Here is a 15,527-nt window from a genome sequence, read left to right as displayed (position 1 = left end):
TTAAAGTTCTCTAATTGCCCTTAAGAGAATATAATTGCCTCTCCCCAGTCAAGGAGACTGTCTCTCAACCTCTGTGACTTTGAAATTCCACCAAAAATAGCCCCCTTTTGATATGAGCTGTATAAGGAAGGCTAGACCAAGCTATTTGCCCCCTGCCTCCAAGATGACTTGTAATTTGGTGTCCCTTCAAACTGATATTCTTTAGTTTCTCAACTATGATTTAAATAGGAGATTTAAAAGATTTTCTCAATTTAAAAAAAGAACAACAAAAAAATATATTTCTTTAGACGTTTATGCACCAATTTGTATGCAACTATTTGAATGCCAAAGCCATGCCCCGACCGACTCATGGTCTTTCCTGCAGAGCTTCAAGCACTTTTGAGCCTTTGTCTTAAGTAAAAGTAAGTACTTGTTCGGGGATGGTATAAAGTAATAGAGACTCTCACTAAGCATGATTTGCACTGTACCATGTTATTAAAGTGGTTTTCAAAGTTTACGACACTGTATTTAAAGACATCTATACCAACAGACTTCTGTTGGGTAATGCTTCAATAATAAAACAATCCCCCATATCTCAGTGGCTTAGCAAAATAGCCAAGGTTTACTTCTTGCTTACGTTACTTCTTGGCAGCTAGGGGTAGGCAGAGGCACTTCTCTGCGTATCTTATTCTGGAATCCGGAAATCTGGTATGGGTATGGTGGAAAGATGTGCTTTGAACAAGATGGGTTTTTGTTTAAATCTCCTATACCATTTACTACCTGTGTGATCTTGCATAACTCCCTTAACCTACTTAAGACTCTGTTTCTTCATCTATAAAATGGGGGATAATAATAATACTTCTGGGGTTGTTGTGAAGATTAAATGAAATAACATGTGGAAATCAACTAGTGGTAGAGTGCTCTGCACACAGGTTTTCAATAATTAATAGTCGTTCTTATTCAGGCTGTAAACACCTATGTGCTTGGATTTTCAATGTTTTTGGCTCAGATATCAGTCCACTTTACTCCTCTTTGGAAGAAGAAAGAAGTGAAACTCAAGTGAGTCTGTCTTGTGACTAATTTGATGTTGTGGATAGACAGCTTAGTAGAAAAGAAGGTTGGAGGTCTTGCCTAAATTGATTTTGTTTGTTTTTGTTTTTGAAATGGAAGATATGACCTATGCTGAAAAGAAGTTGAGACATCCTCTCCATGTATCACATAGAGAAACAAAAGTGCCCCTGGCCACACAGAATGCAGCCTCTAGTGCTATCCAAACATGTAGCTATTGGAAATGTGATGCAGCTCGTTTGTCTTTCTATGTTTCTGAAGGATGTCTCCCTTGTGGAAAAGCTGACTGGATGATTAAAAACCTCCTGATCAATGTAATGCTTTTTTTTGTTGCTCGGGGTTTATCTATGTGTTCTTTTTTTTTTTTTTTTTTTTTTTTTTTGCGGTACACGGGCCTTTCGCTGTTGTGGCCTCTCCCGTTGCGGAGCACAGGCTCTGGACGCGCAGGCTCAGCGGCCATGGCTCACGGGCCCAGCCGCTCCACGGCATGCGGGATCCTCCCAGACCGGGGCACGAACCCGTGTCCCCTGCATCGGCAGGCGGACTCTCAACCACTGCGCCACCAGGGAAGCCCTACGTGTTCTTTTTTTAACCAACTAGTTGGAAATACATCTCAGGTTCCCCCTTGCTAATCTGGTGTGCTGAGCAGGAGCCTGTTCTTAGAAAAGTACAGACTTTGGAGCTAAAGAGATCTGAATTTGAATCCTGACACCTCTACTTACTAGGTGTATTACCTGGGGCATCTTCTTTTATTCATTGATTCGTCTATTTGTGTTTTCATTCTCATTCAGAACGTTTCTCGAGCACTCTCACTATGCCACGGTACGAACATAAAGCCACGTGACCCTGCCGAGGACAATTTGTCCTCGGTCTACGCCAGTAGCCTACAAACTTTCCTGACCACTCACACCATGAATAAAACATTTTTGAGCACAAGCCCTTCATATACGTACATTTTAATGTATTGTGTATGTGACTTCTGCACAATCGTGCACATAATAAGACATTTGATTTTAAAACGTATAGTATTGTATCACATACCACCTGGGTGAATACACCCAATTTTAGGGGCTACTGGCCTAGTGGTAAGCTTATCTGAACCTCACTTTCTTCATCATTAAAATTGTGATGATAAAATCTGTTTCATGGTATTGTTGCTCATTCATTCACTTAACAAATTTCATTGAACACTCTCCAGTGCTAGATGCTGTCTGAGGGACTGGAGATAGAGTGTTAACTGTCCATTGTGTTTTTTACTAAGGGGAAACTTCCATTGGGGGGGATATTATTATACTTACTTATGTTTTTTTTTTTAATCTCCAAAAAAGTTTATTAGCATGATTAAAAACATTTTCTTGAATAATGATAGAATTTCTAAACATGAAAGAGTATCAGTGGCTATATCCTATAACCAATATTTGCAACTGGATGGACAGTTTTATTGCCAGTCTTCATTTTATTAAAAACAATCCATATTTATTGGTTCCATGTGAAGTCATGACTATTGCTTTGCCTGGGAATGAGTCCCTACTGCAATTAAGTATAAAAAATATCTTCCATAATCGGAGTGTGACCTGCATTACTGAGTAAAGAGTTAATAAAAATCCTCAAAGAGTTGGGTTTTTGTTTTTTAAAAACATTCCTTTTACACACTACAAAGAAATAATTAGTATTTTGGCTTTCTAAATTCCTACATGAGATTTAGAATGGCAGTCCCCAAAGGTCCTCCCTTCGCATAATTGAGAACGCAGACCCTCTTCCAGAGCATACATTCTTGGGGTGGACTGTGAAAATTTCAAGCTCCACGTGTTTATACTGGTTTGAGAACAAAGACAGCGTCATCCAGAACGTAGTAGTCATTATACATGTCACCTTCACACAGGTATGGCAGTCTAGTGAAAGCTTCGATAACAAAACCAGCTTTTCTGAAAACTTCAGGCAGACTATTCACTTGTTCTTCCCAATTCTGTCCCTTGATTTCCAAAATTTCTGATGGTTTATCCCACTTGCCACCGTTTTCCACATAGGGATGAAAAGGTAAGACCAGAGCAAGGATGACCCTGCCTCTAGTTGGCTCCAAGACACTTCTGATATCTTTTAACAAAGTCAGGGGCTGATCACAGCGGTCCAGCAAATTCAAGCAGCTGATGACATCATACTGGAACCCTGTATTCTGCCATTCATTTATACCAAGTACTCTGTATTTCTTCTTCTGAAGCTGCCATATCATAGTTTCAGACAGCTCAGTGGCGTAAATTTCTTCAAAATGAGGGCTCATGATTTTTGTGACTTCTCCACCTCCAGCACCTAAATCAAGAAGTCTATGCGTTTTCCAGTCTGGATTAATTTTAAGCAGTCTCTGAAACTGATCTGGTGAAAAGACAAACATTGAGCCTCTTCCTAGCAACCCATTGATAGATGTTCTAGACATAAACAGGCTAAAAACAGATGACACAAAAGAGTGATATAATTGGATAAACAGCCAGCCCGATTTCTCAATGCTGTTGTTTAAGAAGATCTGTGTTCCTTGATCAAGGTAACTCTGAACAAAGACAGCCTGGAGTGATTCACGTAATTTCTCTCTGTTGCGCGCATACCACTGGTGGTTCTCCTTCCTGCCGCCCGCGGCGGCCGCCGCCGGCCCGCCGGGGCCGCTCGTCATGTTCACGTACAGGGAGCGGGTGAGCGGGCTCCGCAGGGTCCACATCCTCTGCGCCAGCCACACGGACGCCAGGCTCAAACACAGCCAGCCCGCGAGCAGTCTCATCGGGGGCCGCGGCCACTCGCTCGGATCACCGCCGGCGCCGGGGCAAGGAGGAGGACGCGCCACCGCCTCCAGCCGCCGCCGCCGCCGCCGCCGCCGCCGCCGCCGCCGCCGCCGCCCAGGATCGAGCCATCGCGCCCAACTCGCCCATCCAGCCCCTTCAGGGCCGAGGCGGGGGGGTCACTTATGTTTTAATTGATATTCAATTCAGCTGGCCTTCTGTATCTGCAGGTTCCATATCTGCGCATTCAACCAACAGCGGATTGAAAATACTTGAAAAAAAAAATACCCAGAGAGTTTCAAAAAGCAAAACTTGAATTTGCTGTATGCTAACAACTAGTTACGTAGCATTTACATTGGATTTACAACTATTTACATAGTATTTACATTGTTTTAGGTATTATAAGTGATGGAATAAGATTATTTTAAGGCAAGAAAAATTACAAGAAAAATTAAACATAAAATTCTCTCTCTGCCTGTTTGAGCCACTATCCCACTCCCCTTTAGTATGCATTGTGCATCTTCATTATACATTAACTAGATCCCTTTAGAAGATGCCTACTCACCAAAAAAAAGCAATTTCCTCCTGGTCCCCTCAAGGTAACTACTTAGGAGATAACGTTCCTGTCTCAATCCTGTAAGGTGTCACAATAACCCACTACTCACCTTGTTGGACTATGCAAACTATCAATATGTTACTTTGATGTACAACCCTTTGTCTCAAAAACTTATGTAACTGTGCCTTGACCTCCAACAGGAGGAACAGTCCTCAGAGCTTTCAGAAAGACTGTCTCCCAGGTTATAATCCTCAGGTGGCTTGAATAAAATTTTCCATTTCTCTCTTAGATTGACTATTGATTAATTTTTTGTTCACATAAGCAATCCAGAGATGATTAAAGTATATGGGAGGATGTGATTAGATTATATGCAAATACTATGCCATTTTATATAAGGAATTGAGCATCCACAGATTTTGGTATCCACAGGGAATCCTGGAAACAATCCCCTGCGGATACTGAGGGATGACTGTATATTAAAATGCTTAAGTTTTAAACTCTAGTTTTTCTTAAACTTAAAAATCTTGATAATTATTAATCTAATCATACGTTGTATAAGGGTAAGATCCATTATTTTTACTTATTCTATGATTAATATTCAATTAATACCTACATTTAAAAGATTAAATCCTCAAACATTTAGCATATTATATAAGTAGTTCATCAAATTTTATTAAACATTTGAAGTACACATTTAATATATCTGATTCTATCAAACACTTTGAATTCTTAATATTAGTTCTACATTAGTCAGGGTTCAATGCAGGAAACAGAAACACTCCAGGTGTTTTAAGCAGAAAGGGATTAAATACAGGAAGTTAGGTACTTACAAAATTGTTGGAAGAAATGGAGGAGTGGGCTCAAGGCGTACCTCTAGGTGTGACTCCCTGAACATTGCAGAACTGACCTCTCAAGAATGCTGCTTCCTCTGCCACAATCAGGAAAGTGGAGATCAGGGGGCCAGAACCTGAACAGTTAAGCCAAAAAAAAAAAAAAAAAAAAAAGTCTTGGCACACCGCCTAAAATGCTATTCAGGGATCACGGAGCTGCAGTAGCCACTACCACAATTGCCTCGTCACTGAATTGTGCTTTCTGCCACTGCTGCAATTGCTTCTCAACACCCAAGAGGCTGGGGACTGGACACTGGCAACTCCAAATTTTACCAGCACTACACACAGCAAAGTGTCAGGAAGATGGACCTTGCCACACTCCTATCTTCTGACTTATTTGATCATTGTTACTCATGTGTATAATGTGATTCCTTTAAGTGAATTGAAACCTCCATGAGGAAAGATGTCATGATTTCTTTTTATTTTTCAGCCTGTAGCACAGGCACACAGAGTTTGTTCAGTAAACATACATCAGTGCTTGAGTATTCAGTACTCAAGGTATTTGATACTGTCATTTTGATGCCTTGGTTTTGATTGATTATTCTAATCCCCCATCTCCTGCAGCTCAACTTCCAGTGTGCCAACCATAAGCAACTGAGCATGCACAGTAAGTACTGCTGAAGAACTGGATCACTTCCATTGGCAATTTGTCAGAGACAACCATTGTAGACATTATCATGTGGTTAAAAACATCTGCTGATGAACACGGGGAAGGGGAAGGGGAAGCTGAGATAAAGTGAGAGAGTAGAATTGACATATATACACTACCAAATGTAAAATCGTTAGTGGTTAACAGCTGCATAGCTCAGGGAGATCAGCTCGGTGCTTTGTGGCCACCTAGAGGGGTGAGATAGGGAGGGTGGGAGGGAGACGCAAGAGGGAGGGGATATGAGGATATATGTATACATATAGCTGATTCACTTTGTTATACAGCAGAAACTAACACACCATTGTAAAGCAATTATACTCCAATAAAGATGTTAATAAATAAATAACCAAACAAATAAATAAATACCCCCCCCAAAAAACCATCCGCTGGTAATAGATGTTTCGTAGTGGTTGTCCACAAAAGGAAGTTTTATAGTTTGTTATATTAGGGCACCAGTACATCTAACTTCATTTATACCCAGAGCCCTAACTGTACAAACGTGTTGGGAATGGTACCCGTATATAACGCTCATGGCCATCATGCAAATCTAATATAAAGAAAAATTTCCTAATGTAACACTACCAGCCAACCCAATGATTATAAAATTTGGGACTTCCCTAGTGGTCCAGCGGTTAAGACTCCGTGCTCCCAATGCAGGGGGCCCAGGCTTGATCCCTGGTCAGGGAACTAGATCCCGCAAGCTGCAACTAAAGACCTGGTGCAGCCAAATAAATAAATGAATATTTTTTTAAATTGTAAAATTCTATTTAGAAAATTATAAAATTCTATTTAGAAAATTAACCAAATTCTCTTCAACTTTCAGATTAAAATCACAAATATGAATCAAAACTTTTCAAACAAATCATGATTCTAGAAGACTTCTTATTTTAAGATAGCAGAGTATAGACATTTCTGTCCCATTCTCATCTGAAAAAATACAAGTACAGGGCTTCCCTGGTGGCGCAGTGGTTGAGAGTCCGCCTGCCGATGCAGGGGACACGGGTTCGTGCCCCGGTCCGGGAAGATCCCACATGCCGCGGAGCGGTTGGGCCCGTGAGCCATGGCCGCTGAGCCTGCGCGTCCGGAGCCTGTGCTCCGCAATGCGAGAGGCCACAACAGTGAGAGGCCCGTGTACTGCAAAAAAAAAAAAAAAAAAAAAAAAAAATACAAGTACAGAAATCAGAAATGCAAACCCAGTCTTTGACGAAAGTAGAAGACATCTGAGGCCTTAAATCATACAGGAAAGTAGAAAGTACATGGGTGACTTGGCAGATTGGCAGAGTTACAGAAGGGCAAAACTGGACACCCTAAACAATAAGCTGAATTCTCACAAAACCCATGAAAGGCTCAGAAACAGGGGTTTCAGGTCTCTGGGTGGGTGAGGCTGACATAGGAGATAGACTCTCTGGAAAAGTTCAGTTTGACCAAAAGCAAAAGAATTGTAGCCAGCTCTCCCTAAAGTGAAGTCCTGCCCATAAATGGTGCTTTCAATTAAGTTTTTAGTGCTGGGGCTTTCCTGGTGGCGCAGTGGTTAAGAATCCACCTGCCAATGCAGGGGACACGGGTTCAAGCCCTGGTCCGGGAAGATCCCACATTCCACGGAGCAACTAAGCCCCTGCGCCACAACTACTGAAGCCTGCACGCCTAGAGCACGTGCTCTGCAACAAGGGAAATCACCACACTGAGAAGCCCATGCACCGCAACGAAGAGCAGCCCCCGCTCGACACAGCTAGAGAAAGCCCGCGTGCAGCAACGAAGACACAACACAGACAAAAATTAAAAAAATAAATAAATAAAAAGTTTTTAGTGCCTTACTTCTGCATATGAATGGCCAGTCAAGGGCTGCCAGACATTTAAAGAAAATATCTAACAAGAGAGAGAGACTGAAGTGAATAAATAGGAAAAAGAGATTGGACATGTACACGTGGTGTATATATAAAGTAATCATGGAATAAGAAAGAAGTACTCTTGAAAATTCAAGATATGATCGTAAAAATTAAAGAAAAAGCTAAACAGAGGAGTAAAAAGATAAAATCAAGGAGACCTCAAAACATAAATAAATAAATAAATAAATAAATAAATGAGACCTCTCAGAAATTAGAACAGAAAAACCAATAGATGACAATAAGGAGAGAAAGGATAAGAGAATTAGAAGATTAATTCAAGAAGTTTAAAAACTACTGGTGAGCATTCCAAAAAGGCAGAACGGTAAGAAGAATATTATCAAAGAGACATATTTCCCAGAACTAAAGGATAAGAATCTTCAAATTGATAGAGACCACCAAAATGCCCAGCACCATGAACAAAAAGAATACTCTCGCCAAATTACATCACTGTAAAAATTTAGAATACCATAGATAAAGTATTCTAAGAGCTTCTAAAGAAAAAAAATAGATCACATACAAACCTCTCCCCCCCACCCCCAAAATCAGAATATCGTCAGATTTCTTAGTAACAACACTGGAAGCTAAAACAACAACAATAGCACTAATGGAGCAAATCCCTTGACATTTTCTGAGTGAAAATTTATTTTCAGTGTTCAACCCTATACTGAGCCAAACGCTCAATGAATGAAGCCAAAATTTTCAGTGATGTTATCTTCCATTCACTATTTCTCAGGATGCTGCTGGGGAGCTAGAAGAAAGAAGTAAACCAAGAAAAAGGAAGACATTGGATGCAGGGAACAAGAGGTTTATATATATAGAGAGAGAGAAAGGAAGTTTCCAGCATGATGTCAAAGGATAGACCCAAGAGCATAATTCTGTAGCTTCTTTAGAAGACAGCTAGTCTAGATTGGAGCTGGCCAATGAAAAAGTACAGGTGTGGTGCCTCTAGCAGGGGAAAAAGTAACAAATAGATCATTGAAAAAATTGATCAAGTAAAGCTTGTAATGAAACATTTCCATACTGGGGAGCATTGCAAGATTTAACTCAAGTTCAAAGAAATTTAAGTACATAAAAAATGAGGTTGGTATATCCATACAATGGAATATTACTCAACAATTAAAAGAAATTAGTTATAAAAAGACATGGATGAATCTTAAATGCATGTTGCTAAGTGAAAGAAGCCAGTCTGAAAAGACTACATACTGTATATATTCCAATTATATGACATTCTGGGAAAGACAAAACTATAGAGATGGTTAACAGATTAGTGGTTGTCAGGGGCTCAGGAGGAGGGGAGTAGAATAGGTGAAACAAATGGGATTTTTTTTAGGGTGATGAAACTATTCTGTATGATACTATGAATATAAGACCTAAAACCCGTAAAACTTTATAGCACAGAGTATAAAGTTTAATGCATACAAGTTTTTTAAAAATTTTATTGAAGTATAGTTGATTTACAATGTTGTGTTAATTTCGGCTGTACAGCAAAGTGATTGTTATACATATATATTCTTTTTCATATTCGTTTCCATTATGGTTTATCACAGGATATTGAATGTAGTTCCCTGTGCTATACAACAGGACCTTGTTGTTTATCCATTCTGTATATACTAGTTCTCATCTGCTCATCCCAAACTCCCAATCCATCCCTCCTGCACCTCCCTTCCCCTTGGCAACCACAAGTCTCTTCTCTATGTCTGTGAGTCTATTTCTGTTTCATTCATTTGTGTCATATTTTAGATTCCACATGTAAGTGATATCACATGGTATTTGTCTTTCTCTTTCGGACCTACTTCACTTAGTATAATAATCTCTAGTCACGTCCATGTTGCTGCAAATGGCATTATTTCATTCTTTTTAATGGCTGAGTAGTATTCCATTGTGTATATATACCACATCTTCTTTGTCCATTCATCTGTCGATGGACATTTAGGTTGTTTCCATATCTTGGCTATTGTAAATAGTGCTAATGTATACAAGTTTTAATTACCATTCAGGAGGTTTGGGGAACCCAGCCTGAAATACAAAGTGTGATAAAAGAATCTAAATATATTGCAAATATATGAAGCAACCTCTCTGAAGCAGGTAGGGAATAAAGAAAATGAGTGGAGTCTATAAAACTAAAGGCAAAAGGAACTGTACATAAGCACTGTACACTAGTTAATAAAAAACAAGTTGCTTCTGGGACTTCCCTGGTGGTCCAGTGGTAAAGAATCTGCCTTCGAATGTAGGGGACATGGGTTCAATCCCTGGTCAGGGAACTAAGATCCCACATGCCGTGGGGCAACTAAACCCACGCGCCACAACTACTGAGCTCTTGGGCCTCAACTAGAGAGGCTGTGTGCCATGAACTACAGAGCCCACGTGCCCTAGAGCCTGCGCGCCACAACAAAGAACCTGCATGCCACAACTAAGACCCGATGCAGCCATAAATAAAGAAATAAATAAATCTTAAAAAAAGTTGCTTCTCATTTTAACAAATCTGAAATCACTACATGTGTATACTGGAATTGAACAGTTAAGTAGATGGATGGCTGATGGTGGGAGCTAAATTCTCATTGGAATTGTTGGGATTGTTTTATGGAATAAAGATATAATCATTATTCAACTAAATATATTTATTTTATAGCTCATCCAACATTGCCACACATCAACAGAACACCCAGAGAAGCAAATAATTATCTTTATGCCCTTGGATTAGGCAATGGTTTCTTAGATGTTGATACCAAAATCTCAAGTGACAAGAGAAAAAAAATATATAAATTGGACTTCATGAAAAGTAAAAACATCTTGTGCTTCCAAGGACAACATCAGGAAGGTGAAAAAAACCCACAGAATAGGAGAAAATGTTTCCAAATCATTTCTCTGATAAAGGAACTTGTATCTAGAATATAGAAAGAACTCTTACAAATCAATAATAAAACGACAAAATCTAATTTAAAATGGACAAAAGATCTGAACAGACATTTCTCCAAAGATATACAAATTGCCAATAAGCACCTGAGAAGATGCTCAACATTATTAGCGTCAGGGCAATGCAAATGAAAACTGTGAGATACCACTTCACACCTACTAGGGTGGGTATAATCAAAAAGTCAGATGACAAGTATTGGCAAGGATGTGGAGAAATTAGCACCCTCATATACTACTGGTAGGAATGTATAATGGTGCAGCCACTTTCGAAAACAGTCTGACAGTTCACCACATAGTTAAACATAGGCTACCATGTGACCCAACCCTTCCACTCCCAGGTATATATTCTAGAAAAACATATGTCCACATAAAAACTTGTATATGAATGTTTATAGCAGCATTATTCATGATATCCAAAAAGTAGAGCAACTCAAATGTCCATCAACTGATGAATAGATAAACAAAATGTATATCCGTACAATGGAATATTATCTGGCAATAAAAAGAAGTGAAGTACTGAAATATACTACAACATGGATGAACCTTGAAAACATTATGCTAAGTGAAAAAAGCCAGTCACAAAAGACCACTTAATGTATAATTCTGTTTATATGAAATGTCCAGAATAGACAAAGTAGATTAGTGGTTGCCTAGGGTGAAAGTTGGGAGAAAATGGTGATGTGCGTATGTGACTGCCAGTGGGTGTGGAGTTTCTTTTGGGGGTGATGAAAATGTTCTGGAATTAGATACTGGTGATGGTTGCACAACTCTGAGAATACACTAGAAACTATTGAATTGTACATTTTTAATTGCACATTTAAACATTGAATTGTACATCTTAATGGGTAAATTGTATGATATGTGAAATATATCTCATTAAAATTGATATTAAAAAAAAATGCCACCTAGCACTGTGCCTTGCCCATGGCAGAGACTGAATTAAAAGTTCTTTTTCCCTTTCCTCTTCCCCAAATTTCCCTACCCAGGACACCCCTGAAAGATTTCCTAGATTTTTTCACCTCTGACAGGATTTTACCTACCACTATCTTAGCAATCAAGATTTTCTCTTTTCACACAAATACCACACCCTTTAGATCTTCCCCTTCTGCTGCCTGCTGTCACCCTCAAAGTAACTTTCTAAGATAGGACAGCCTTAGATGACACTCATTTGATTGCTGAGGGGCCAGTGACTAGCTTGAAGCAGCTTGATAACCCAGGCTCTGCACAGGCTGTATCTGGGCCTTCCACCTCTGAGGTCACTACACAGCTCTAGCTGGAGGTTTCCAAGACTCACACCTGCCTCTCCTGCCCCTCTCTTCTTTCTCTGGTCCAAGCCAGACCATTTCTTCCCTCAGCTCCCTTAATCAATGACAAAAAGCTCTTTCTCTCTGGACGTCAGGTCTACCCTTTAGTAAAAACTTACTTAAAATTAAAAAAAAATCAACCCACCAACAAAACCCAGTAAATATTAATTTCTTCACAACTCCCTAAAACTTGATGGAGAAATATTTCCCCAAGTCTCCAATTTACCAAAATCTCCCTGAATTAGTCCTACTGTTGGCTTGATGTCACTCTTTGGGCTTTCTTTGCTTATCTATAAAGAAAGAAGACTTCAAGAGTGAACGGAGTCCAGATTATCTGAGGCTACTCCAGTTCTTATTACCTTTACCTTCACATAAGCCTTTTCTTTCTTCTTCTACTTCTTTTTTATGCAGCAGGTTTTTATTAGTTATCTATTTTATACACGTTAGTGCATATATATCAATCCCAATCTCCCAATTCATCCCACCATCACCATTCCCCACTTTCCCCCCTTGGTGTCCATACGTTTGTTCTCTACATCTTTGTCTCTATTTCTGCCTTGCAAACTGGTTCACCTGTACCATTTTTCTAGATTCCACATATATGCGTTAATATATGATATTTGTTTTTCTCTTTCTGACTTACTTCACTCTGTATGACAGTCTCTAGGTCCATCCACGTCTTTACAAATGACCCAGTTTTGTTCCTTTTTATGGATGATTAATATTCCATTGTATATATGTACCACATCTTCTTTATTCATCGTCTGTCGATAGGCATTTAGGTTGCTTCCATGACCTGGCTATTGTAAATAGTGCTGCAATGAACACTGGGGTGCATGTGTCTTTTGAATTATGGTTTTCTCAGGGTATATGCCCAGTAGTGGGCTTGCTGGGTCATATGGTAATTCTATTTAGTTTTTAAGGAACCTCCATACTGTTCTCCATAGTGGCTGTATCAATTTACATTCCCACCAACAGTGCAAGAGGGTTTCCTTTTCTCCACACCCTCTCCAGCATTTGTTGTTTGTAGATTTTCTGATGATGCCCATTCTAACCTCATGGGTGCGAGGTGATACTGCATTGTAGTTTTGATTTCCATTTCTCTAATAATTAGTGATGTTGAGCAGCTTTTCATGTGCCTCTTGGCCATCTGTATGTCTTCTTTGGAGAAATGTTTATTTAGGTCTTCTGCCTATTTTTTGATTGGGTTGTTTGTTTTTTTTTTTAATATTGAGCTGCATGAACTATTTATATATTTTGGAGATTAATCCTTTGTCCGTTGCTTCGTTTCCAAATATTTTCTCCCATTCTGAGTGTTGTCATTTTGTCTTGTTTATAGTTGCCTTTGTTGTGCAAAAGCTTTTAAGTTTCATTAGGTCCCATTTGTTTATTTTTGTTTTTATTTCCATTACTCTAGGAGGTGGGTCAAAAAAGATTTTGCTGTGATTTATGTCAAAGAGTGTTCTTCCTATGTTTTCCTCTAAGAGTTTTATGGTGTCTGGTCTTACATTTAGGTCTTTAATCCATTTTGAGATTATTATTGTGTATGGTGTTAGGGAGTGTTCTAATTTCATTCTTTTACATGTAGCTGTCCAGTTTTCCCAGCACCACTTATTGAAGAGACTGCCTTTTCTCCATTGTATATCATTGCCTCCTTTGTCATAGATTAGGTGACCATAGGTGCGTGGGTGGGTTTATCTCTGGGCTTTCTATCCTGTTCCATTGATGTATATTTCTGTTTCTGTGCTAGTACCATATTGTCTTGATAACTGTAGCTTTGTAGTATAGTCTGAAGTCAGGGAGTCTGAGTCCTCCAGCTCCGTTTTTTTCCCTCAAGATTGCTTTGGCTATTCGGGGTCTTTTGTGTTTCCATACAAATTGTGAAATTTTTTGTTCCAGTTCTGTGAAAAATGCCGTTGGTAGTTTGATAGGGATTGCATTGAATCTGTAGATTGCTTTGGGTAGTATAGTCATTTTCACGATATTGATGCTTCCAATCCAAGAACATGGTATAATTCTCCATCTGTTTGTGTCATCTTTGATTTCTTTCATCAGTGTCTTATAGTTTTCTGAGGTGTTTTACCTCCTTAGGTAGGTTTATTCCTAGGTATTTTATCCTTTTTGTTGCAAAGGTGAATGGGATTCTTTCCTTAATTTCTCTTTCTGATCTTTCGTTGTTAGTGTATAGGAATGCAAGAGATTTCTATGCGTTAATTTTGTATCCTGCAAATTTACCAAATTCATTGATTAGCTCTAGTTTTCTGGTGACATCTTTAAGATTATCTATGTATAGTATCATGTAATCTGCAAACAGTGACTGTTTTACTTCTTCTTTTCCAATTTGGATTCCTTTTGCTTCTTTTTCTACTCTGATTGCCATGGCTAGGACTTCCAAAACTATGTTGAATAATAGTGGCGAAAGTGGACACCCTTGTCTTGTTCCTGATCTTAGAGGAAATGTTTTCAGTTTTTCACCATTGAGAATGATGTTTACTGTCGGTTTGTTGTATATGGCCTTTATTATGTTGAGGTAGGTTCCCTCTATGCCCACTTTCTGGAGATTTTTTTTTATCATAAATGAGTGTTGAATTTTGTCAAAAGTTTTTTCTGCATCTATTGAGATGATCATGTGGTTTTTATTCTTCAGTTTGTTAATATGGTGTATCACATTGATTGATTTGCATATACTGAAGAAATCTTGCATCCCTGGGATAAATCCCACTTGATCATGGTGTATGATCCTTTTAATGTGTTGTTGGATTTTCTTTGCTAGTATTTTGTTGAGGATTTTTGCATCTATATTCATCAGTGATATTGGTCCGTAATTTTCTTTTTTAGTAGTATTTTTGTCGCGTTTTGGTATCAGGGTGATAGTGGCCTTGTAGAATGAGTTTGGGAGTGTTCCTCTCTCTGCAATTTTTTGGAAGAGTTTGAGAAGGATGGGTATTAGCTCTTCTCTAAATGTTTGATAGAATTCACCTGTTAAGCCATCTGGTCCTGGACTTTTGTTTGTTGGAAGATTTTTAATCACAGTTTCAATTTCATTACTTGTGATTGGTCTGTTCATATTTTCTATTTCTTCCTGGTTCAGTCTTGGAAGGTTATACTTTTCTAAGAATTTGTTCATTTCTTCCACGTTGTCCATTTTATTGGCATAGAGTTGCTTGTAGTAGTCTCTTATGATGCTTTGTATTTCTGCGGTGTCTGTTGTAACTTCTCCTTTTTCATTTCTAATTTTATTGATTTGAGTCCTCTCCCTCTTTTTCTTGATGAGTCTGGCTAAAGGTTTATCAATCTTTTTAAAAAATAAATTTATTTATTTATTTATTTTTGGCTGCATTGGGTCTTTGTTGCTGTGCGTGGGCTCCCTCAGTTGCAGCGAGCAGGGGCCACTCCTCGACATGGTGTGCGGGCTTTTCACAATGGTGGTCTCTCATGTTGTGGAGCACAGGCTCCAGGTGCACAGGCCTCAGAAGTTGTGGCACGCGGACTTCAGTATTTGTGGCTAGCGGGCTCC

At 39.1% G+C, this 15,527-nt stretch overlaps 1 pseudogene; it reads right to left on the bottom strand.

Moving 5' to 3' along the window:
- Positions 1-2,743: 2,743 nt before the first annotated feature.
- LOC132415315 (protein-L-histidine N-pros-methyltransferase pseudogene) lies at positions 2,744-3,920 on the bottom strand (annotated as a pseudogene).
- Between the last annotated feature and the right edge of the window lie 11,607 nt (positions 3,921-15,527).

This window comes from Delphinus delphis, chromosome 19, assembly GCF_949987515.2.
Source record: "Delphinus delphis chromosome 19, mDelDel1.2, whole genome shotgun sequence".
NCBI classification, from domain to species: Eukaryota; Metazoa; Chordata; class Mammalia; order Artiodactyla; family Delphinidae; genus Delphinus; species Delphinus delphis.
Note: the sequence above shows the minus strand (reverse complement) of the source record. Positions and strands in the feature narration are given on the sequence as shown.